We start from the raw sequence: 24,441 nt of genomic DNA on the forward strand, positions 1-24,441 counted from the left end.
GAAATGGAGACCCAACACAGCCATAAATAAATAAATAAATAAAAATTAAACTTTAAAAAGAATATCACCAAACATTCCGAGAAGCAACTGGCCCTGAATCTGATCAGGGACCACTTCTAATCTCTTAAAAAAAAAAAAAAATCCACCTGCCAATGCAGGGGACACGGGTTCGAGCCCTGGTCTGCAAGGATCCCACATGCCACGTAGCAACTACACACGTGTGCCACAACTACTGAGCCTGCGTTCTACAGCACGCGAGCCACGACTACTGAGCCTGTGAGCCACAACTACTGAAGCCCGCACACCTACAGCCCGTGATCTGCAACAAAAGAAGCCACTGAAATGAGAAGCCCGTGCACCGCAACAAAGAGTAGCCACTGCTCACGGCAACTAGAGAAAGCCTGCATACAGCAACGAAGACCCAACACAGCCAAAAAAATTAAAAAATAAAATAAATAAAATAAAATATATTAGTTTCAGGTGACCAACATAGTAATTCATTATTTTATAGATTATACTCCTTTAAAAATTATTATAAAATATTGGCTGTATTCCTTCTGCTGTACAATATATTCTTATAGATTATTTTATACATAGTAACTTTTAATCTCCTAAACCTATCTTTCCCTTCCCCGCTTTACTCTCCTCACAAGTAACAACTAGTTTTTCTCTACATCTGTGAGCCTGTTCCTGTTTTGTTATATTCATACATTTGTTTCATTTTTAGATTCCATAAATAAGTGGTAACCTGCAGGACCTGTCTTTCTCTGACTTAATGCACTAAGCATAAAAGCAACCAAATCCATATATATATATATATATATATATATATATATATATATATATACATACACATACATACACACACACACATATATATAAATATATAAATATATATATATATATATAATTTTTCTTTATCCATTCATTTGTTGATGGAACTTAAATTGCTTCCACATCTTGGCTATTGTAAATAATGCTGCTATGATTGGGGTGCATGTGTTTTTAAAATAAGTAATTTTGTTTTCTTCAGGTATATACCCAGGGATGGGATTGCTGGATCATATGTAGCTCTATCTTTAGTTTTTGAGGAACCTCCATAATGCTTTCCATAGTGGCTGCACTAATAAACATTCTCAACAACAGTGCACTAGGGTTCCCTTTTCTCCACACCAAATTTTCTTCTCTCCAGTGTTTTTGACGATAGCCATACTGACAGGTGTGCTGTGATATCTCACTGTGAATTTGATTTGCATTACTCTGATAATAAGCAATTTTGAGCATCATTTCAGGTGCCTGTTTGTCATCTGTATGTCTTCTTTGGAAAAATGTCTATTCAGGATATTGCCCATTTTTAATCAGGTTTATTTGTTTGTTTACATATTGACTCGTATGGCTGTTTGTATATTTTGGATATTAACACATTATCGGCCATATCATTTGCAAATATTGATATTTTCTCCCATTCAGTACATTCTCTTTTTGGTTGCTGATGGTTTCCTTTACTGTGAAAAAGTATTTGGGTTTAACCCAGTCCCATTTGCTTATTTTTTTAACATCTTTATTGGAGTATAATTGCTTTACAATGTTGTGTTAGTTTCTACTGTATAAAAAAGTGAATCAGCTATATGTATACATATATCCCCATATTCCTTCCCTCTGGTGCCTCCCTCCCTATTCCACCCCTCTAGGTTGTCACAAAGCACCAAACTGATCTCCTTGTCCGATGAAGCTGCTTCCCACTAGCTATCTATTTTACATTTGGTAGTGTATATATGTCATCAATGCAACTATCTCATTTCATCCAAGCTTGCACTTCCCCCTCCTCATGTCCTCAAGTCCATTCTCTACGTCTGGATCTTTACTCCTGTCCAGCCCCTAGGTTCATCAAAACATTTTTTTTTTTTACTCCATATATATGTGTTAGCGTACGGTATTTGTGTTTCTCTTTCTGACATGCTTCACTCTGTATGACAGACTCTATATCCATCCAACTCACTAAAAATAACTCAATTTCATTTCTTTTTATGGCTGAGTAAAATTCCATTGTATATATGTGCCAATCTTCTTTATCCATTCATCTGTCAATGGACACTTAGGTTACTTCCAGGTCCTGGCTAGTGTAAATAGTGCTGCAATGAACATTGTGGTGCATGCCTCTTATTGAATTATAGTTTTCTCAGTGTATATGTCCAGGAGTGGGATTGCTGGGTCGTATGGTAGTTCTATTTTAACTTTTTTAGGGAAACTCCATACTGTTCTCCATAGTGACTCTATCAATTTACAGTCCAACCAACAGAGCAAGAGGATTCCCTTTTCTCCACACCCTCTCCAGCATTTATTGTTTCTAGATTTTTTGATGATGGCCATTCTGACTGGTGTGAGGTGATATCTCATTGTGGTTTTGATTTGCATTTCCCTAATGATTAGTGATGTTGAGCATCCTTTCATGTGTTTGTTGGCAATCTGTATATCTTCTCTGGAGAAATGTCTATTTAGGTCTTCTGCCTATTTTTGGATTGGGTTGTTTGTTTTCTTGATATTGAGCTGCATGAGCTGATTATATATTTTGGAGATTAATCCTTTGTCTGTTGATTTGTTTGCAAATATTGACTCCCATTCTGAGGGTTGTCTTTTTATCTTGTTAATGGTTTCCTTTGCTGTGCAAAAGCTTTTAAGTTCATTAGGTCCCAATTGTTTATTTTTGTTTTTATTTCCATTTCTCTAGGAGGTGAGTCAAAAAGGATCTTGCTATGATTTATGTCATAGAGTGTTCTGCCTATGTTTTCCTCTAACAGTTTTAAAATATCTGGCCTTACATTTAGGTCTTTAATCCTTTTTGAGTTTACTTTTGTGTATTGTGCTAGGGAGTGTTCTAATTTCATTCTTTTACATGTAGCTGTCCAGTTTTCACAGCACCACTTATTGAAGAAGCTCTCTTTTATCTATTGTATGTTCCTGCCTCCTTTATCAAAGATAAGGTGACCATATGTGTGTGGGTTTATCTCTGGGCTTTCTATCCTGTTCCATTGATCTATATTTCTGTTTTTGTGCCAGTACCATACTGTCTTGATGACTGTAGCTTTGTAGTAGAGTCTAAAGTCAGAGAGCCTGATTCTCCAGCTCCATTTATCTTTCTCAAGATTGCTTTGGTTATTTGGGGTCTCTTGTGTTTCCTTACAAATTGTGAAATTTTTTTCTAGTTCTGTGAAAAATGCCACTGGTAGCTTGATAGCGATTGCACTGAATCTGTAGATTGCTTTGGGTAGCATTGTCATTTTCACAATGTTGTTTCTTCCAATCCAAGAACATGGAATATCTCTCCATCTGTTTGTATTATTTTTAATTTCTTTTCATCAATGTCTTATAGTCTTCTGTATACAGGTCTTTTGTCCACTTAGGTAGGTTTATTCCTAGGTATTTTATTCTTTTTCTTGCAGTGGAAAATTGCAGTGTTTCCTTAATTTGTCTTTCAGATTTTTCGTCATTAGTGTTTAGGAATGCAGAGATTTCTGTGCATTAATTTTGTATCCTGCTACTTTACCAAGTTCATTGATCAGCTCCAGTATTTTTCTGGTAGCATCTTTAGGTTTCTCTACATATAGTATCATGTCATCTGCAAACAGTGACAATTTTACTTCTTTTTCTATTTGGATTCCTTTTATTTCTTTTTCTTCTCTGATTGCTGTGGCTAAAACTTCCAGACTATGTTGAATAATAGTGGTGAGAGTGGGAAACCTTGTCTTTTTCCTGATCTTAGAGTAAATGGTTTCAGTTTTTCACTGTTGAGAATGATATTGGCTGTGAGTTTGTCATCTATGACCTTTTTTATGTTGCGGTATGTTCCATCTATACCTACTCTCTGGAGCGTTTTTATCATAAATTGCTGTTGAATTTTGTTGAAAGCTTTTTCTGAATCTATTGAGATTATCATACTTTTTTTCTTTCTATTTCTTAATATGGTGTATCACATTGATTGATTTGTGTATATTGAAGAATCCTTGCATTCCTGGGATAAACCCCACTCGATCATGGTGCATGTTCCCTTTAAAGTGCTTTGGATTCTGTTTGCTAGTATTTTGTTGAGAATTTTTGCATCTGTGTTCATCAGTGATATTGGCCTGTAGTTTTCCTTTTTTGTGACATCTTTATCTGGTTTTGGTATCAGGGTGATGGTGGCCTCGTAGAATACATTTGGGAGTGTTCCTCCCTCTGTTATATTTTGGAAGATTTTGAGAAAGCTAGATGTCAGTTCTTCTCTAAATGTTTGATAGAATTTGCCTGAGAAGCCATCTGGTCCTGGGCTTTTGTTTGTTGGAAGACTTTGAATTACAGTTTCAATTTCAGTGCTTGTGATTGGTCTGTTCATATTTTCTATTTCTTCCTGGTTCAGTCCAGGAAGGTTGTACATTTCTAAAAATTTGTCCATTTCTTCCAGGTTGTCAATTTTATTGGCATATTGTTGCTTGTAGTAATCTCTCATGATCCATTGTATTTCTGCAGTGTCAGTTATTACTTCTTTTTCATTTCTAATTGTGTTGATTTGAGTCTTCTCTCTTATTTTCTTGATGAGTCTGGCTAATGGTTTGCCAATTTTGTTTATCTTCTCAAAGAACCATCTTTTAGTTTTATTGATCTTTGTTATCATTTCCTTCATTTATTTTTTCATTTATTTCTGATCTGATCTTTCTGATATCTCTCCTTCAGTTATCATTGGGGTTTTTTTGTTGTTCTTCTTCTTCTTTCTCTAATTGCTTTAGGTGTAAGGTTAGTTTGCTTATTTGAGATGTTTCTTGAGGTAGGATTGTATTGCTATAAACTTTTGTCTTAGATCTTCTTTTGCTGCATCCCATAGGTGTTGGGTCATCATTTTTTCATTGCCATTTGTTTCTAGGTATTTTTTTACATCCTCTTTGATTTCTTATTTGATCTCTTGGTTTTTTAGTAGTGGATTGTTCAGCCTCCATATGTTTGTATTTTTTACATTTTTTTTCCTGTACTTGACATCTAGTCTCAAAGTGTTGTGGTTGGAAAAAATACTTGATATGAATTCAATTTTCTTATTTATTTGAGAAGAAAACACCATCTTTAATCAACCCACCTGCACAGAAACGAGGGAAACACACCCTGCCTTGCAAGGTCCCATTGAGAAGAAAACTCGGTCTCCTTGAAAAAAAATATCATGGAAAAACAAAATCTTCAAAGTGAAATTTACTGAGGCTTGTATTGTGACCTAAACTATGATCTATCCTGGATAAAGTTCCATAAGCACTTGAGAAGTAACTGAATTCTGTTGCTTTTGGAAGGAATGTCTTATAAATATCAATTAAGTCCATCTGGTCCAATGTGTTATTTAAAGCTTTTGTTGCCTTATTTATTTTCATTTTTGATGACCTGTCCATTGGTGAAACTGGGATGTTAAAGTCCCCTACTATTATTGTGTTATTGTCGATTTCCCATTTTATGGTTGTAAGCATTTGCTTTATGTATTGAGGTGATCCTTTGTTGGGTGCATAAATATTTACAATTGTTATAACTTTTTCATGGATTGAAACCTTGATCATTATGTAGTGTCCTTCTTTATCTCTTGTAGTAGTCTTTAATTTAAAATCTATTTTATCTCATATAAGTATTGCTATTCCAGCATTCTTTTGATTTACATTTGCATGGAATATATTTTTCCATCCCCTCACTTACAGTATGTATGTGTCCCTATGTCTGAAGTGGGTCTCATGTAGACAGCCTATATATGGGTCTTGTTTTTGTATCCAATCAACCAGTCAGTGTCTTTTGGTTGGAGCATTTAATCCATTTACATATAAGGTTATTACCTATATGCCTTATCACTATTTTCTCAATGGTTTTGGGCTTGTTTTCATAGGTCTTTTCCTTCTCTTGTGGTTCCTGCCTAGAGAAGTTTCCTTAGAATTTTTGTAAATCTGCTTTGGTGGTGCTGAACTCTCTTAAATTTTGCTTGTCTGTAAAGGTTTTAATTTCTCTGTCAAATATGAATGAGATACTTGCAGGGTACAACAATCTTGGTTGTAACTTTTTCCCTTTCATCCCTTTAAATATGTCTTGCCACTCCGTTCTGGCTTGCAGAATTTCTGCTGAAAGATCAGCTATAAACCTTATGAGAATTCCCTGGTATATTATTTGTTGCTTTTCCCATGCTGCTGTTAATATTTTTCTTTGTATTTATTTATTTACTTATTTATTTGGTTTTTTTTTAACATCTTTATTGGAGTATAATTGCTTTAAAATGGTTTGCTAGTTTCCGCTTTATAACAAAATGAATCAGATATACATATACATATGTCCCCATATCACTTCCCTCTTGCATCTCCCTCCCTCACACCCTCCCTAGCCCACCACTCTAGGCAGTCACAAAGCACCAAGCTGATCTCCCTGTGCAATGCGGCTGCTTTCCACTAGCTATCGGTTTTACATTTGGTAGTGTATATATGTCCATGCCACTCTCTCACTTTGTCCCAGCTTAACCGTCCCCCTGCCCATGTCCTCAATTCCATTTTCTAGTAGGTCTGCATCTTTATTCCCGTTTTTCCCCTAGGTTCTTCATGACTATGGTTGTTTTTTCTTTTTTCTTTTTTGTAGACTCAATATAAATGTGTTAGCATACGGTATTTGTTTTTCTCATTCTGACTTACTTCACTCTGTATGACAGACTCTAGGTCCATCCACCTCACTATAAATAACTCAATTTTGTTTCTTTTTATGGCTGAGTAATATTCCATTGTATATATGTGCCAATCTTCTTTATCCATTCATCTGTTGATGGACACTTAGGTTGCTTCCGTGTCCTGGCTACTGTAAATAGAGCTGCAATGAACATTGTGGTGCATGACTCTTTCTGAATTATTGTTTTCTCAGGATATATGCCCAGTAGTGGGATCACTGGGTCGTATGGTAGTTCTATTTGTAGTTTTTTAAGTAACATCCAAACTGTTCTCCATAGTGGCTGTATCAATTTACATTCCCACCAACAGTGCAAGAGGGTTCCCTTTTCTCCACACACACTCCAGCATTTATTGTTTGTAGATTTTTTGATGATGGCCATTCTGACCAGTGTGAGATGATATCTCATTGAAATTTTGATTTGCATTTCTCTAATGATTAATGATGTTGAGCATTCGTTCATGTGTTTGTTGGCAATCTGTATATCTTCCTTGGAGAAATATTTATATAGGTCTTCTGCCCATTTTTCGATTTGGTTGTTTGTTTTTGTGATATTGAACCACATGAGCTGCTTGTAAATTTTGGAGACTCATCATTTGTCAGTTGCTTCATTTGCAAATATTTTCTCCCATTCCGAGGGTTGTCTTTTCGTCTTGTTGATGGTTTCCTTTGCCGTGCAAAAGCTTTTAAGTTCCATTAGGTCCTATTTGTTTATTTTTGTTTTTATTTCCATTTCTCTAGGAGGTGGATCAAAAAGGATCTTGCTGTGATTTATATCATAGACTGTTCTGCCTATGTTTTCCTCTAAGAGTTTGATAGTGTCTGGTTACATTTAAGTCTTTAATCCATTTTAAGTTTACTTTTGTGTATGGTGTTAGGGAGTGTTCTAATTTCATTCTTTAACCTGCAGCTGTCCAGTTTTCCCAGCACCACTTATTGAAGAGGCTGTCTTTTCTCCATTGTATACTCTTGCCTCCTTTATCAAAGATAAGGTGACCATATGTGCCTGGGTTTACCTATGGGCCTTCTATCCTGTTCCATTGATCTATATTTCTGTTTTTGTGCCAGTACCATACTGTCTGATTACTGTAGCTTTGTAGTATTGTCTTAAGTCAAGAAGCCTGATTCCTCCAGCTCACCTTTTCTTTCTCAAGATTGCTTTGGCTATTCGGGGTCTTCTGTGTTTCCATACAAATTGTGAAATTTTTTATTCTAGTTCTGTTAAAAATGCCAGTGGTAGTTTGATAGTGTTGCATTGAATCTGTAGATTGCTTTGGGTAGTATAGACATTTTCACAATGTTGATTCTTCCAATCCAAGAACATGGTATATCTCTCAATCTATTGATATCATCTTTAATTTCTTTCATCAGTGTCATAATTTTCTGCATCCAAGTCTTTTTTTCCTCTTAGGTAGGTTTATTCCTAGATATTTTATTCTTTTTGTTGCAATGGTACATGGGAGTGTTTTCTTAATTTCAATTTCTGATTTTGAGTGCATAGGAATGCAAGAGATTTCTGTGCATTAATTTTGTATCCTGCTACTTTATCAAATTCATTAATTAGCTCTAGTAGTTTTCTGGTAGCATCTTTAGGATTCTCTATGTATAGTAGCTTGTCACCTGCAAACAGTGACAGCTTTACTTCTTCTATTCCAATTTGGATTCCTTTTATTTCTTTTCTTCTCTGATTGCTGTGGCTAAAACTTCCAAAACTAGCTTGAATAACAGTGGTGAGAGTGGACAACCTTCTCTTGTTCCTGATCTTAGTGGAAATTGTTTCTGTTTTTCACCACTGATGATGACATTGGCTTTGCATTTGTCATATATGGCCCTTATTATGTTGAGGAAAGTTCCCTCTATGCCTACTTTCTGGATGTTTTTTATCATAAGTGGTGATGAATTTTGTCAAAAGCTTTCCCTGCATCTATTGAGATGATCATATGGTTTTTCTCCTTCAATTTGTTAATATGGTGTATCATATTGATTGATTTGCTTATACTTAGAAATCCTTGCATTCCTGGGATAAACCCCACTTGATCATGTTGTATGATCCTTTAAATGTGCCCTTGGATTCTCTTTGCTGATATTTTGTTGAAGATATTTGCAATTATTTTCATCAGTGATATTGGCCTGTAGTTTTCTTTTTATGTGACATCTTTGTTTGGTTTTGGTATCAGGGTGTTGGTGGCCTTGTAGAATGCATTTGGGAGTGTTCCTCCCTCTGCTATATTTTGGAAGAGTTTGAGAAGTATAGGTGTTAGCTCTTCTCTGAATGTTTGGTAGAGTTCGCCTGTGAAGCCATCTGGTCCTGGGGTTTTGTTTGTTGGAAGATTTTTAATCACAGTTTCAATTTCAGTGCTTGTTATTGGTCTGTTCATATTTTCTATTTCTTCCTGGTTCAGTTTCGGAAAGTTGTGCATTTCTAAGAATTTGTCCTTTTCTTCCAGGTTGTCCATTTTATTGGCATATAGTTGCTTGTAGTATTCTCTCATGATCTTTTGTATTTCTGCAGTGTCAGTTGTTACTTCTCATTTTTCATTTCTCATTCTATTGATTTGAGTCTTCTCCCTTTTTTCTTGATGAGTCTGACTAATGTTTTATCAATTTTGTTTATCTTCTCAAAGAAGCAGCTTTTAGTTTTATCGATCTTTGTTATCATTTCCTTCATTTCTTTTTCATTTATTTCTGATCTGATCTTTATGATTTCTTTCCTTCTGCTAACTTTGGGTTTTTTTTCTTCTTCTTTCTCTAATTGCTTTAAGTCAAAGTTTAGGATTTTTTTTTAGATGTTTCTTGTTTCTTAAGGTAAGATTGTATTGCTATAAACTTCCCTCTTAGAACAGCTTTTACTGCATCTCATAGGTTTTGGGTCATCATGTTTTCATTGTCATTTGTTTCTAGGTATTTTTTGATTTCCTCTTTGACTTCTTCAGTGATCTCTTGGCTTTTAAGTAGTGTATTGTTTAGCCTCCATGTGTTTGTATTTTTTACAGATTTTTTCCATTAATTGATATCTAGTCTCATAGCGTTGCTGTCGGAAAAGACACTTGATATGATTTCAATTTTCTTAAATTTAGCAAGGCTTCATTTGTGACCCAAGACATGATCTAGCCTGGAGAATGTTCCATGAGGACTTGAGAAGAAAGTGTATTCTGTTGTTTTCGGATGGAATGTCCTATAAATATAAGTTAAGTCCATCTTGTTTAATGTATCATTTTAAGCTTGTGTTTCCGTATTCATTTTCATTTTGGATGATCTGTCCATTGGTGAAAGTGGGGTATTAAAGTTCTCTACTATGATTGTGTTACTGTTGATTTCCCCTTTTATGGCTGTTAGTATTTGCCTTATGTATTGAGATGCTCCTATATTGTGTTCATAAATATTTACAATTTTTATATCTTCTTTTTGGATTGATCCCTTGGTCATTATGTAGTGTCCTTCTTTGTCTCTTATAATAGCCTTTGTTTTAAAGCAATCTCACCACTGAGCATATACCCTGAGAAAACCATAATTCAAAAAGAGTCATGTACCAAAATGTTCATTGCAGCTCTATTTACAGTAGCCAGGACATGGAAGCAACCTAAGTCCATTGACGGATGAATGGATAAAGAAGATGTGGCACATATATACAATGGAGTATTACTCAGACATATAAAAAACGAAAATTGAGTTATTTGTACTGAGGTGGATGGACCTAGAGTCTGTCCTACAGAGTGAAGTAAGTCAGAAAGAGAAAAACTAATACCGTATGCTTACACATATATATGGAATCTAAAAAAAAAAAAAAAATGGTCATGAAGAACCTAGGGGCAAGATGGGAATAAAGATGGAGACCTACTAGAGAATGGACTTGAGGGCATGGGGAGGGGGAAGGGTAAGCTGGGACAAAGTGAGAGAGTGGCATGGACATATATACACTACCAAATGTAAAACCAATAGCTAGTGGGAAGCAGCCGCATAGCACAGGGAGATCAGCTTGGTGCCTTGTGACCACCTAGAGGGGTGGAATAGAGAGGGTGGGAGGGAGGGAGATGCAAAAGTGAAGAGATATGGGGATATATATATATATATATGTATATATATATATATCTGATTCACTTTGTTATAAAGCAGAAACTAACACACCATTGTAAAGCAATTATACTCCCATAAAGATGTTAAAAAAATTTTTAAATAATACCTTCCAATATTAAACAAAAGCAAGGAAAGGAATGCTTGAGAATATTGGTCATGTGACTACCTCCCCTAGTTAAGAAAACCCCTCCCACAAAGGGAACGTTAGAAACACACAGAGCACCAGATAGTCCTCCCTGTAAGAAGGCCATATGGTTATCACTGTTAAGTCATATGGTCAAACACAATGAGATTGATGGTGTAACTAGCCCTCCTGATTTATGGAATAAATTCTATGTGTCCAGTTGCCCTACTCTCGAATACTAAAGGGATGGATGTAATTGGACTGATCAGTTTTAAGTTTTAAATAATTTTATAAATAATAAATAAATAAATAAATAAAGTTTCACAAACACTTCAATTCTCAGAAATCCTCTCATTTTCAGAAATTATTAAAAAGATATATTCTTTATCTTGAATCATAAATTAGTTGTCTTCATAGATAGTCCTAGTCTTTCAAGAGTATATTTTCATTTTAATTTTAAAAAATTGATAAAAATTAGATGATAACTTAACATTTTATTGATGGTTAAAATCATAAAAGTAAATATTAATTATTAAAGTGCTCTAGAAATAAACCTGCACATGATCAAGGAGTTCTAGTACTTATCTTTTGTAAGTCATTTCACTTCTCTGGAGCTTTATACACTGAGTAGGTTAGACAAGATGATCTGTAAGGACTAATCTAAACTCAACATTCTACGATCTTTTTGCATTTTAGGACTTATTGTCTACTGTGCTGTAAAAGAATGATGTTCTTGGGGATTTCTTAATATTGATAGAGCTTATTTATGCTCCAAAATGCCCTGGACTGATAGTTTTTAAGCTATTCTAATTTCTTTCTTTTCTTTTCTTTTCCATTAGCAGTTACTTCTCAGTGCACTCTGAATATTTTCTTACATTATACAAAATTCTTTGGGTGGCAATCTGAGAATCACTTAATCACTTTCTCGTGAAAGCTATTTCATGAGACTTGAGACTGATATTTCCTGCTCATTTCCCATTTTTCTTATTTCTGTGTCATAAAAGAATGAGATAGTTGTTACTACTAAAAATCTAATATCTAGGTGAGTGGATTACCAATATATTGGCAAAGATATTTCAGCTTTTCTGATCTCAACATCTCAAATTTTTATTTCATGATTTTCTGCAAGATTTTACAAGTCCTTCCAAGTTTTAATGGCTTAAATTCTTTTGACAACCTAACAAATTTACATAGGTTACACCTCCTTTATGCTCCTTAATATCTGGAAGGACATTCAGTTACAGGTCATTACAGAAATAAAACAACATTATTAGTCACAAATGCTCATGGAAACCAAAACTGTTACAACATAGTTTTGGTTTGTTTGCTTTACTTTTCCCATTGTATATGCTTTCTGCTGTTTCAAAACAAATTATCAGAAACTTAGCAACTTAAAACTATATCCATTTGTTATCTAAGAGTTTTGTAGGACAGAAGTCCTGCAGGCTTCACTGGGTTCTCTTGCTCAGGCTATCACAAGGCTTAAATCCAGGCATTGACTAGGCTGAGCTATTATATAAAGGCTATGAGAAAGTATCTGGTTCCAAGCTCATCCCGATTATTGGCAGAATTTAGTTCCTTATAGTTATAGAACTGAGGACCCTGTTTTCTTGCTGGTTGTCAGCCAAGGACTTCTTTCAGTTCCTAGAGGCCATAATCAGGTCATGCCTTCTGGCCCCTTCATCTCAGATCCCATAAAAGCATGTTAAATCGTTCTCACATTTGGAATCACTTTCACTTCCTTTTCTGCTACCTACTGAAGAAAGCTCTCTGCTTTTAAAGTACATATGTGATTAGATTAGGACCACAGGATAATATTCTTATCTGATTAGTAACTGATCTAAAATAATACATTTGCCATATAATATAATCACTGGACACTGAAGTAATTCCAGGGGGCAAAGTTCATGGGATACATCTTATAATTCTGTCTACCACACACATTGAAATATTAAACCTTGGACCAACATCTAGGGGTCCTTTCGCTCTGGTCTCCCTTCTGTTCTGTTTTGGGTTTTTTTGTTTGTTTGTTTACTTCTGTATACCCCTATCCACTGGGGTCCTGACTTATTCTTGCAGGAAGGTTCATTCTTGCAACAAGTAATGAAGTTAAGACCATGAAAGCCATTAACCCTGCCTCCATTCTGGGAAGCCAGTAGTAGATCATGAAGACCATAATAATCTTTCTTAGGAGTAGGTTTAAATTTTTCAAGATTCTTCAGAATAGGACATGCTTAAGACAAAAAGGCCTTATTCTTGACAATACTGATTTCCTTTTCTATCATAACCACAATGTTTCATTATGCTAAAATTATTACCACATCATACACCGGGTGAGAGGAAGAAAATTAACAAAGGAGTAGATGGAAACAGAAAACCCACAGAGTTTACTTTCAGCGTTTCCTTAGATAAAAACAATAACATAATTTCACAGTCCAAGCACAATAAAAATTATGAATGTTGATTGCTTTTCCTCTTTTCATTTTTTTTGAAGTTGTGCCATATTACTTATTGCAACTTGTAGATAATGTGTATAAAGCTTTGCCATTAACTTTTAGACATACTGGATTGAATTTACCCCAGAAAGCTCCTTTTGTATCATCATTGATTTTCTGGGTAATTTTCAATTATTTTTTAAGCTGGATTTTGACTTGGCATTAAGCTTCTATGTATACATAATGAAAATGTTCATGAAGTGTCATTCATACTCATGAGTACAAGTATTAGTAGAGCTCTATGTTGAGCAATACCATAACACATTTAGTTAATATTTTTTTCAATTTCCCTTTTTAAAATATAAATTCCCCAGTCAAATAGGTTCGTGGTACTTTGTTGGAATAGGCTCTCTCCAAGAACTCTCCAGAATATTGGAAATATGGGACTAGAACACTAACTATATAATTATAAGTAATTACTATAAAACAACATTATGTCAGTGGTTGATATATGAATTTCATATCTCTGCCTCTTACCCTGCTTCTAATCTTGTGCATACTGTCATAATGAATGAAAATATAAGAATTCTTTCCATCCAAATTTATCCTGATTTTGTGCCTTCTCAATTCCCTCATTTTGATAGCCACATGGCCTTTCTTCCTATATTTCTTGAAATAGTTGTTGTGTCATTAAATTCTGCCTGTGTTAGTTGTTTCTCTACTTTCCCCCGTTGACTCAGTAAAAGTGAGCTTTCACTGATTTTGCAGGGGAAAGGGAAATTCACTTCTTCTGTGTGGAATTTGCCATTTTAAAATTTCTTTCCCAGCTGTCTCCAGTCTATTGTTTCATGGTTAGACAACATATAGTCACCAGTCTATATTAGCAGTCATTTCTCTCTAACCAATGTCTAGATTCCTTTCCCACTGGCACCTCACCTAGTGCATACCCTTGGATTTTTGAGTTTACAGCTTATATGCGTATAATAATTCATGTGTTGTAAGAAATAATTTTGGACTAATAGAATTTACATGATGTCAGCTATCAAAATAAAAACAATAAAATAACCCAATTCTCTGAATGCTTTTCTTTGAGTTTAGGGAAAATCTCTGAATTTCTATTTTATCTGTTTTTTCAAGGTGTAAGGTATTGTGTGGGTGGAATCAGTGTTTTAATACTCAAATTTATCAACTTACCATATGTGACCACATTGTATCTTTTATTTTCCCCAAAATAAATGCTTGTGAATTACTCACATGTCTATGTTAGAACAAATACAGTGTTGGTCCAGAAGACATTCACTAGTCTTTCTATGCTACATAGAGTTAATACATATATATGCTTGTATATGTGAAAGCATAAGCATATGCTTGCATGAAGTATAAATTTAAAATGCATTATATAATAATAAAATGTATGATATTAACCCTAACCTTAACCCTAAATGTCAATCAACAGAAGAATGGATAAAGAAAATGTGTTACATGTACACAATGGAATATTATTCAGCCATAAAAATGAATGAAATAGTGCCATTTGCAGAGATGTGGATGGACCTAGAGATTGTCATACATAGTGAAGTATGTCTAAAAGAGAAAAACAAATGTTGCATAATATCACTTACATGTGGAATCTAGAAAAATGGTACAAATGAACTTACTTGCAAGGCAGAAATAAAGTCACAGATGTAGGGAACAAACTTATAGCTACCAAGGGGGGCAGGGGGGTGAGAAGAATTGGGAGATTGGCATTGACATGCATACACTACTATGTATAAAAAGGATAACTAATAAGAACCTACTGTATAGCACAGAGAACTCTGCTCAATGACCTGTGGTGACCTAAATGGGAAGGAAATCTAAAAACGAGTGGATATATGTATGCATATAACTGATTCACTTTGCTATACAGCAGAAGCAAACACAACATTTTAAAGCAACTATACGCCAATAAAGAAAGAAAAAAATAAAATGTATTATATTAAGTGTATTATTAATTCTTATAGTATTAAAAATATTAATTAGAAAATAACAATAAAAATAATTAAAGGTGACAAATGCATGAATTAATAAATTATATTGAAATAGTAAATAGCATATTCCCATTGCATATATAATTTTTGACAATGTCTAAATTTTTTATTTTTAACATCTTTATTGGAGTATAATTGCTTTACACTGGTATGTTAGTTTCTGCTTTATAAAAAGTGAAACAGCTATACATATACATATATCCCAATATATCCTCCCTCTTGCATCTCCCTCCCACCCTCCCTATCCCATCCCTCTAGGTGGTCACAAAGCACTGAGCTGATCTCCCTGTGTTATGCGGCTGCTTTGCACTAGCTATCTATTTTACATTTGGTACCTAGCTTACCCTTCCCCCTCCCGGTGTCCTCAAGTCCATTCTCTAAGTTTGTGACTTTATTCCTGTCCTACCCCTAGGTTTTTCATAACCATTTTCTTTATAAGATTCCATATATGTGTGTTAGCATACGGTATTTGTGTTTCTCTTTCTGACTTACTTCACTCTGTATGACAGACTGTAGGTGCAGCCAACTCACTACAAATAACTCAATTTCGTTTCTTTTTATGGTGAGTAATATTCCATTGTATGTATGTGCCACATCTTCTTTATCCATTCATCTGTCAATGGACACTTATGTTGCTACCATGCCCTGGCTATTGTAAATAGAGCTGCAATGAATATTGTGGTATATGAATCTTCCTGAATTATAGTTTTCTCAGGGTATATGTCCAGTAGTGGGATTGCTGGGTTGTATGGTAGTTCTATTTTTAGTTTTTTAAGGAACCTCCATACTGTTCTCCATAGTGGCTGTGTCATTTTGCATTCCCACCAATAGTGCAGGAGGGTTCCCTTTTCTCCACACTCTCTCCAGCATTTAATGTTTGTAGATTTTTGGTGATAGCCATTCTGACTGATGTGAGGTGATACCTCATTGTAATTTTGATTTGCATTTCTTTAATGATTAGTGATGTTGAGCATTCTTTCATGTGTTTGTTGGCAATCTGTATATCTTCTATGGAGAAATGTCTATGTAGGTCTTCTGCCCCTTTTTGGATTGGGTTGTTTGTTTTCTTGATATTGAGCTGCATGAGCTGCTTGTAAATTTTGGAGATTAATCTTTGGCAGTAGCTTCATTTGCAAATATTTTCTCTAATTCTGAGGGTTGTCTTTACGTCAGGTTTATGGTTTCCTTTGCTATGCAAAAGCTTGTAAGTTTCATTAGTTCCCATTTGTTTATTTTTGTTTTTATTTCCAATTCTCTAGGAGGTGAGTCAAAAAGGATCTGGCTGTGATTTATATCATAGAGTCTTCTGCCTATATTTTCCTCCAAGGGTTTTATAGTGCCTGGTTTTACATTTAGATCTTTAATCCATTTTGAATTTATTTTTGTGCATGGTGTTAAGGAGTGTTCTAATTTCATTCTTTTACATGTAGCTGTTCAATTTTCCCAGCACCAATCATTGAAGTGGCTGTCTTTTCTTTATTGTATATTCTTGCCTCCTTTACCAAAAATAAGGTGACCATATGTGCGTGGGTTTATCTCTGGGCTTTCTATCCTGTTCCATTGATCTATATTTCTGTTTTTGTGCCAGTACCATATTGTCTTGATTACTGTAGCTTTGTACTATAGCCTGATTCCTCCAGCTGCGTTTTTCTTTCTCAAGATTGCTTTGGCTATTTGGAGTCTTAGGTGTATCCATACAAATTGTGAAATTTTTTGTTCTAGTTCTGTGAAAAATACCATTGGTAGTTTGATAGGGATTGTATTGAATCTGAAGATTTCTTTGGGTAGTATAGTCATTTTCACAATATTGAGTCTTCCACTCTAAGAACATGGTATATATCTCCATCTCTTTTTATCATCTTTAATTTCATTCATCAGTGTCTTATAGTTTTCTGCATACAGGTCTTTTGTGTCCTTAGGTAGGCTTATTCCTAGGTATCTTATTCTTTTTGTTGCAATGGTAAATGGGAATGTTTCAGTAATTTCTCTTTCAGATTTTTCATCATTAGTGTATAGGAATGAAAGAGATTTCTGTGCATTAATTTTGTATCATGTAACTTTACCAAATTCATTGATTACCTCTCATAATCTTCTGGTAGCATCTTGAGGATTCTCTATGTATAGTATCATGGCATCTGCAAACAGTGACAGCCTCACTTCCTTTTTTCCAATTTGGATTCCTTTATTTATTTTTCTTCTTTGACTGCTGTGGCTAAAACTCCTAATACCATGTTGAATAATAGTGGTGAGAATGGGTAACCTTGTCTTGTTCCTGATCTTAGTGGAGATATTTCAGTTTTTCACCATTGAGAACGATGTTGGCTGTGGGTTTGTCATATATGGCCTTTATTATGTTGAGGTAAGTTCGCTCTATTCCTACTTTCTGGAGGGTTTTTATCATAATTGGGTGTTGAATTTTGTTGAAAGATTTTTCTGAATCTACTGAGATGATCATATGGGTTTTATCCTTCAGTTTGTTAATATGGTGTATCACATTGATTGATTTGCATTTATATTTAAGAATCCTTGCATTCCTGGGATAAACGCCACTTGATCATGTTGTATGATCCTTTTAATGTGATTTTGCATTCTGTTTCGTAGTTATGGTTTCTTTCTTTCTGCTGACTTTGGGCTGTTTTTGTTCTTCTTTCTCTAATTTCTTTAGGTGTAAGGTTAGGTTGTTTGTTTGATATGTTTTTTTCTTTCTTGAGGTAAGATTGCATTGCTCTAAACTTCCCTCTTAGAACTGCTTTTGCTGCATCCCATAGGTTTTCGGTCATTGTGTTTTCATTTTCATTTGTTTGAAGGTATTTTTTGATTTCCTCTTTGATTTCCTTAGTGATCTCTTTGTTATTAAGTAGTGTATAGTTTAGGCTCCATGTATTTGTATTTTTTACAGATTTTTTTCCTGTAATTGATATCTAGTCTCATAGTGTTGTGGTCGGAAAATATACTTGATATGATTTCAATTTTCTTAAGTTTACCAAGGCTTGATTTGTGACCAAAGATATGCTCTATCCTGGGGAATGTTCAATGAGCACTTGAGAAGAAAGTGTATTCTGTTGTTTTGGGATGGAATGTGCTTTAAATATCAATTAAGTCCATCTTGTTTAATGTATCATTTAAATTGTGTGTTTCCTTATTTATTTTCAAGTGAAATTGGGGTGTTAAATTCCCCTACTATAATTGTGTTACCTTTGATTTCCCCTTTTATGCCTCTTAACATTTGCCTTATGTATTGAGGTGTTCCTATGTTGGGTGCATAAATATTTACAATTGTTTTATCTTCTTCTTGGATTGATCCCTTGATCATTATGTAGTGTCCTTCTTTTTCTCTTGTAATATAGTCCTTATTTTAAAGTCTATCTTGTCTGATATGAAAATTGCTACTCCAGCTTTCTTTTGATTTCCTTTTGCATGGAATATATTTTTCCATTCCCTCACTTTCAGGCTGTATGTGCCCCTAGGTCTGATGTGGGTATCCTGTAGACAGCATATATACAGGTCTTGTTTTAGTATCCATTCAGCCAGTCTATGTCTTTTGGTTGGAGCATTTAATCCATTTACATTTCAGGTCATTATTGATATGCAAGTTCCTATTACCATTTTCTTAATTGTTTTGGGTTTGTTATTGTAGGTCTTTCCTTCTCTTGTGTTTCCTGCCTAGAGAAGTTCCTTTAGCATTTGTTGTGAAGCTGGTTTGGTGGTGCTGAATTCTCTTAGCTTTTGCTTGTCTGTTAAAGGTTTAATTTCTCCGTTGCATCTAAATGAGATCCTTGCTGGGTACAGTAATCTTGGTTGTAGGTTCTTCCCTTTCATCACTTTAAATATGTCCTGCCACTCCCTTCTGGCTTGCAGAATTTGTGCTGAAAGATCAGCTGTTAAGCTTATGGGGATTCCCCTGTATGTTATTTGTTGTTTTTCCCTTGCTGCTTTTAATATTTTTTCTTTTTATTTAATTTTTGATAGTTTGATTAACATGTGTCTTGGTGTGTTTCTCCTTGGCTTTATCCTGTATGCGACTCTCTGCACTTTCTGGACTTGATTGACTATTTCCTTTTCCATATTAGTGAAATTTTCAACTATAATCTCTTCAAATATTTTCTCATTCCCTTCCTTTTTCTCTTCTTCTGGGACCCCTATAATTCGAATGTTGGTGTGTTTAATGTTGTCCCAGAGGTCTCTGAAATGGTCCTCAATTCTTTTCATTCTTTTTTCTTTATTGTGCTCTGTGGTAATTTTTTTCCACTATTTTATCTTCCAGGTCACTTTTCCTTTCTTCTGCCTCAGTTATTCTGCTATTGGTTCCTTCTAGAGAATTTTTAATTTCATTTATTGTGCTGTTCATCATTGTTTGTTTGATCTTTATTTCTTCTAGATCTTTGTTAAATGTTTCTTTTATTTTCTCCATTCTATTTCTAAGATTTTGGATCATCTTTACTATCATTACTGTGAATTCTTTTTCAGGTAGACTGCCTATTTCCTATTTATTTTTTTGGTTTGGTGGGTTTTTCTTGCTCCTTCATCTGCTGTGTGTTTCTCTATCTTCTCATTTTACTTTACTTACTGTGTTTGGGGTCTCTTTCTCACAGGCTGATGGTGTGTAGTTCCCATTGTTTTTGATGTCTGCCCCCAGTGGCTAAGGTTGTTTCAGTCGGTTTTGTTGGCTTCCTGGTGGAGGAGACTAGTGCTTGTGTTCTAGTGCATGAGGCTGGATCTTGTCTTTCTAGTGGGCAGGACCATGTCCAGTGGTATGTTTTGGGATATCTGTGACCTTATTATGATTTTAGGCAGCCTCTTTGTTAATGGGTGGTGTTTTGTTCCTGTCTTGCCAGTTGTTTGGCATAGTGTGTCCAGCAGTGTTACTTGCTGGTCGTTGAGTGGAGCTGGGTCTTAGCATTGAGATGGAGCTCTCTGGGAGATCTTTCACCATTTGATATTACATGGAGCTGGGAGGTATCTGGTGGACCGATGTCCTGAACTCGTGTCTCCCACCTCAGAGGTAAAGGCCTGACACCGGTCTGGAGCACCAAGACCCTGTCAGCCACACAGCTCAGAAGAGAAGGGAGAAAAAAGAAAGAAAGAAAAATAAAATAAAATAAAGTTATTGAAATAAAAAAAAACAATAATTATTAAAAAAATAAAAAGTAATTTAAAAAAGAAAAAAAAAGGGGGGAAGAAAGAAGAGAGCAACCAAACCCAAAAGCAAATTCACCAGTGATAACAAGCACTGAAAGTATAGTAAAAAAAAAAAAAAAAAAAAAAAAAGCCAAAAATAAAAAATGGACAGTCCATATCCAAGGACAAATCATAAAAGCAAAGCTATACAGACAATATCACACAAAGAAGCATACACATACACACTCACAAAAAGAGAGAAAGGAAATATATATATATATATATATATATATATATATATCGTTGCTCCCAGTGTCCACTGCTTCAATTTTGGGATGATTCTTTTTCTATTCACGTATTCCAGAGATGCAGGGTACATCAGGTTGATGGTGAAGATTCAATCCCCTGCTGTTGAGGTTGCTGGGAGAGATTTCCCTTTCTCTTCTTTGTTTGCACTGCTCCTGGGGTTCAGCTTTGGATTTGGCCCTGCTTCTGCTTGAAGGTCACCTGAAGGCATATGTTCTTTGCTTAGACAAGATAGCGTTAAAGTAGCAGCTGATTAGGAGGCTCTGGCTCGCTCAGGCAGGGGCAGGAGTGTGTATGGAATTCTGGGCGAGCCTGCAGTGGCAGAGTCCAGCATGATGTTGCATCAGCCTGAGGTGTGCCGTGGGTTCTGCCAAAGAAGTTGTTCATGGATCACAGGACCCTGGCAGTGGCGGGCTGCACAGGCTCCCAGGAGGGGAGGTGTGGATAGTGACCTGTGCTTGAACACGGGCTTCTTGGTGGCTGCTGCAGCCAACTTAGCATGTTATGCCTGTCTCTGGCATCCGCGCTGATAGCCACGGCTCACTTCCATCTCTGGAGCTCATTTAGGCAGTGCTCTGAATCCCCTCTCCTCATGCACCCTGAAATAATGGTCTCTTGCGTCTTCGGCCAGTCCAGACTTTTTTCCAGACTCCCTCACATCTAGCTGTGGCACACTAGCCCCCTTCAGTTAGTGTTCACGCTGTCAACCCCAGTCCTCTCCCTGTGATCTGAACTCTGAAGCCAGTGCCTCAGCTTCCAGCCCCTACCCGTCCTGGCGGGTGAGCAGATAAGCCTCTCTGTGTGGTGAGTGCTGGCTGACACTGATCCTCTGTGTGGGAGTCTCCTTGCTTTGCCCTCTGCACCCCTGTTGCTGCTCTCTCCTCTGTGGCTCCAAAGCTTCTCCCCCGCCCAGCCTCGTCTCCACCAGTGAAAGGGTTTCCTAGTGTGTGGAAACTTTTCCTCCTTCACAGCTTCCTCCCAGAGGTGCAGGTCCCGTTCCTATTCTTTTGTCTCTGTTTTTTCTTTTTTCTTTTGCCCTAGCCAGGTACGTGGGGAGTATCTTGCCTTCTGGGAAGTCTGAGGTCTTCTGCCAGTGTTCAGTAGGTGTCTTGTAGGAGTTGTTCCACATGTAGATGTATTTCTGATGTATTTGTGGGGAGGAAGGTGATCTCCACCTCTTACTCTTCTGTCATCTTGAAGGTCTCTCCAATGCCTATAATTCTTGTCAATACCAAGAAGCTGACTTTAACTATAAAGAGATCAGTCTGTGCATGAATAAGTTCTGAAGTATATTCAATTCTGGAAACAACATGTAGAAATATCAAGTAGACACATACAAAGATAACTTACACAATCATAATTATAATTTGCTCATATATTTTCTCTCCATTTGTGTTTCCATGCACTTTTTAAACAGTTCTAGTTGGAATGTAAATTTTGTCTGAAATGTATTCCCTAATTAGTCCAGAATCATTGTAATGTCAGTGTAAGTAAACTTGGATAAATTGGGTCCTAAATCACTGCTTATTGTTAAACTACTAAAATCAGAAAAAAAGACACCTTTACTTTTTATCACCAGTATCAATCTTTATTATGTAATGCAACCAGAAGATATTTTAAGTAATTTCATAAGAGAACAGAGCTGTTCAATATCCCAGGTTCCACATGCAGACATTCAAAATAAGCAAAAATGCAAATATCTTGACATCTTTTGAATAGACTTCTTTCTCATTCATGTGAAGAGATTAAGAAACAATATTCCAACTTCAACCCAACAAGACATAATAATATTAAAATCACTATATAGGGAAATTTGCTATATCTAATTCTAAATCCTCCTTAAACTTTATTAGTTGTGAGCTACATAACCTTCACCTTTACACAACAAAATTCTAAGAGCATAAAATGTGTGAGATAGGCTTTTGTTGAAAGAAAATACAACCAACTCATTGTGAATCTGAAATGATGCATACAGCCAAGCTGAAATGGTTCTGGATTTTAAGCATAAAAGAAACAAGCTGTTGGAAGAACTTGTTCTAGTGGCAACATAACAAACCATAATGTAGAAACTGTTTCTTGCATTTGTTTCAGTAAAAGGTTCTTTGCTAAAGTTCATTATATGTATCATAGCAAATTTGTTTTTAAAGGTTCATAGGATATTACTTTTAATGCCACTTGAGGAGAAACATGGGAAAATTGCAAGCAATTTATAAAAACGCATATGTGAAATAAACACTATCATGAATTTCAGCCCAGTCTTAAGAACATAATGATAATTTGAAATAATAAAATATTTTTTCGAGAAAACACCCAAACTATTGGAAGTGTATTGTCACTTAAACATACTTACAAACTGTCTTAGAAGGTCAGTGTGATGGGGATAGATGACCATCAAAGATTCAGATTCCTCTTGCATACTGCAAATTTGTTGCCAGGGACTATATCACCAGCTCTCCCTTGCATCTAGTTGGAGATATGTAACTGGCTCTGACTAACTGAATGAGAATGGAAATTCTGTGTGTACCTTCTAATCCAAGGTAGTTAAATATCCACTGAGCCTTTCTCAAGCTCTCTTCCATTTCCATGGTGATCTTGGATACCATGTGTTGAGGATAACTACATCACAACATGGAAGAAAACTTGATGTATCTCTGACTCACCTTTGGAGAAGAGATGTCCAGGTAAGGACATCTCTTTCATGAGGAAGTCATAAAACACAACAGTTAAACCACAAATATTGGAGTTGTTTGTTAAAACAATTAATCTACCCTAAGTAATATAGTGACTCAGGAGTGAGCAGGGAGGTAGAAAGAAGAACTAGCTTGAAGTTTAAAATATTCAGTGAAATAATTGGTATAAAAGGTTTAAATCCTATAAAGTACTTCATAGATGTGAAGAATTTGTATTATCAATCGACAACACAACTAATGCTCCTAAATAACCAAGTTTATATAAAGAAATTTAATTTTATTGGTTAGTTATATATCTGTCACTGCAAATTAAAAAAAATAAATTAATGCAATGAAAAACATAATCAGCTCATGAAAGAGAAGTCACTCAGGGACTTCCCTGGTTGTCCAGTGGTTATGACTACATGCTTCCAATGCAGGGGAAATTGGTTCAATCCTTGGGTGGGGTAATTAAGATCCCATATGCCACGTGGTGCAGCCACACACACACACACACAAACAAAATAAGAGAAGCCACTCATCTTTTGACATTTAGCCAAAGTGAAATAAATAACATTTTAAAAATGAGGCCTGTGACCTCTTTGATTTTATCATAGATAATGAAGAAACTGTGCCATACTAAAAATAATACCAAACTGAGACAAATCGGGAAATATGTGGACAATGCACTAATGGATGCCTTTCCTAACCACGTATTTTGTTTTAAAAGTACAAAATAAAATATTTTAAAATATTTTGGTAAGATATAGATTCTAGCTTTGACTCTTGGCTAAGTCACCTTTGTCACTTTGCCTTCTGGATCTGTTTTATCATCCGCAAAATAAGCTGGTTAGACAAGATGTCCTCAAAAGTCTATTCTAGTACCAGAATGTTGACCTTTCCCTACCTTTTATAGAATTATCCACTTTGTTAGAGAGAAATAATGACACTTTTTTTTAAAGAAGTATATTTTCCCCTGAGCTATCGTT

Source organism: Balaenoptera acutorostrata, chromosome X, assembly GCF_949987535.1.
Source record: "Balaenoptera acutorostrata chromosome X, mBalAcu1.1, whole genome shotgun sequence".
NCBI classification, from domain to species: domain Eukaryota; kingdom Metazoa; phylum Chordata; class Mammalia; order Artiodactyla; family Balaenopteridae; genus Balaenoptera; species Balaenoptera acutorostrata.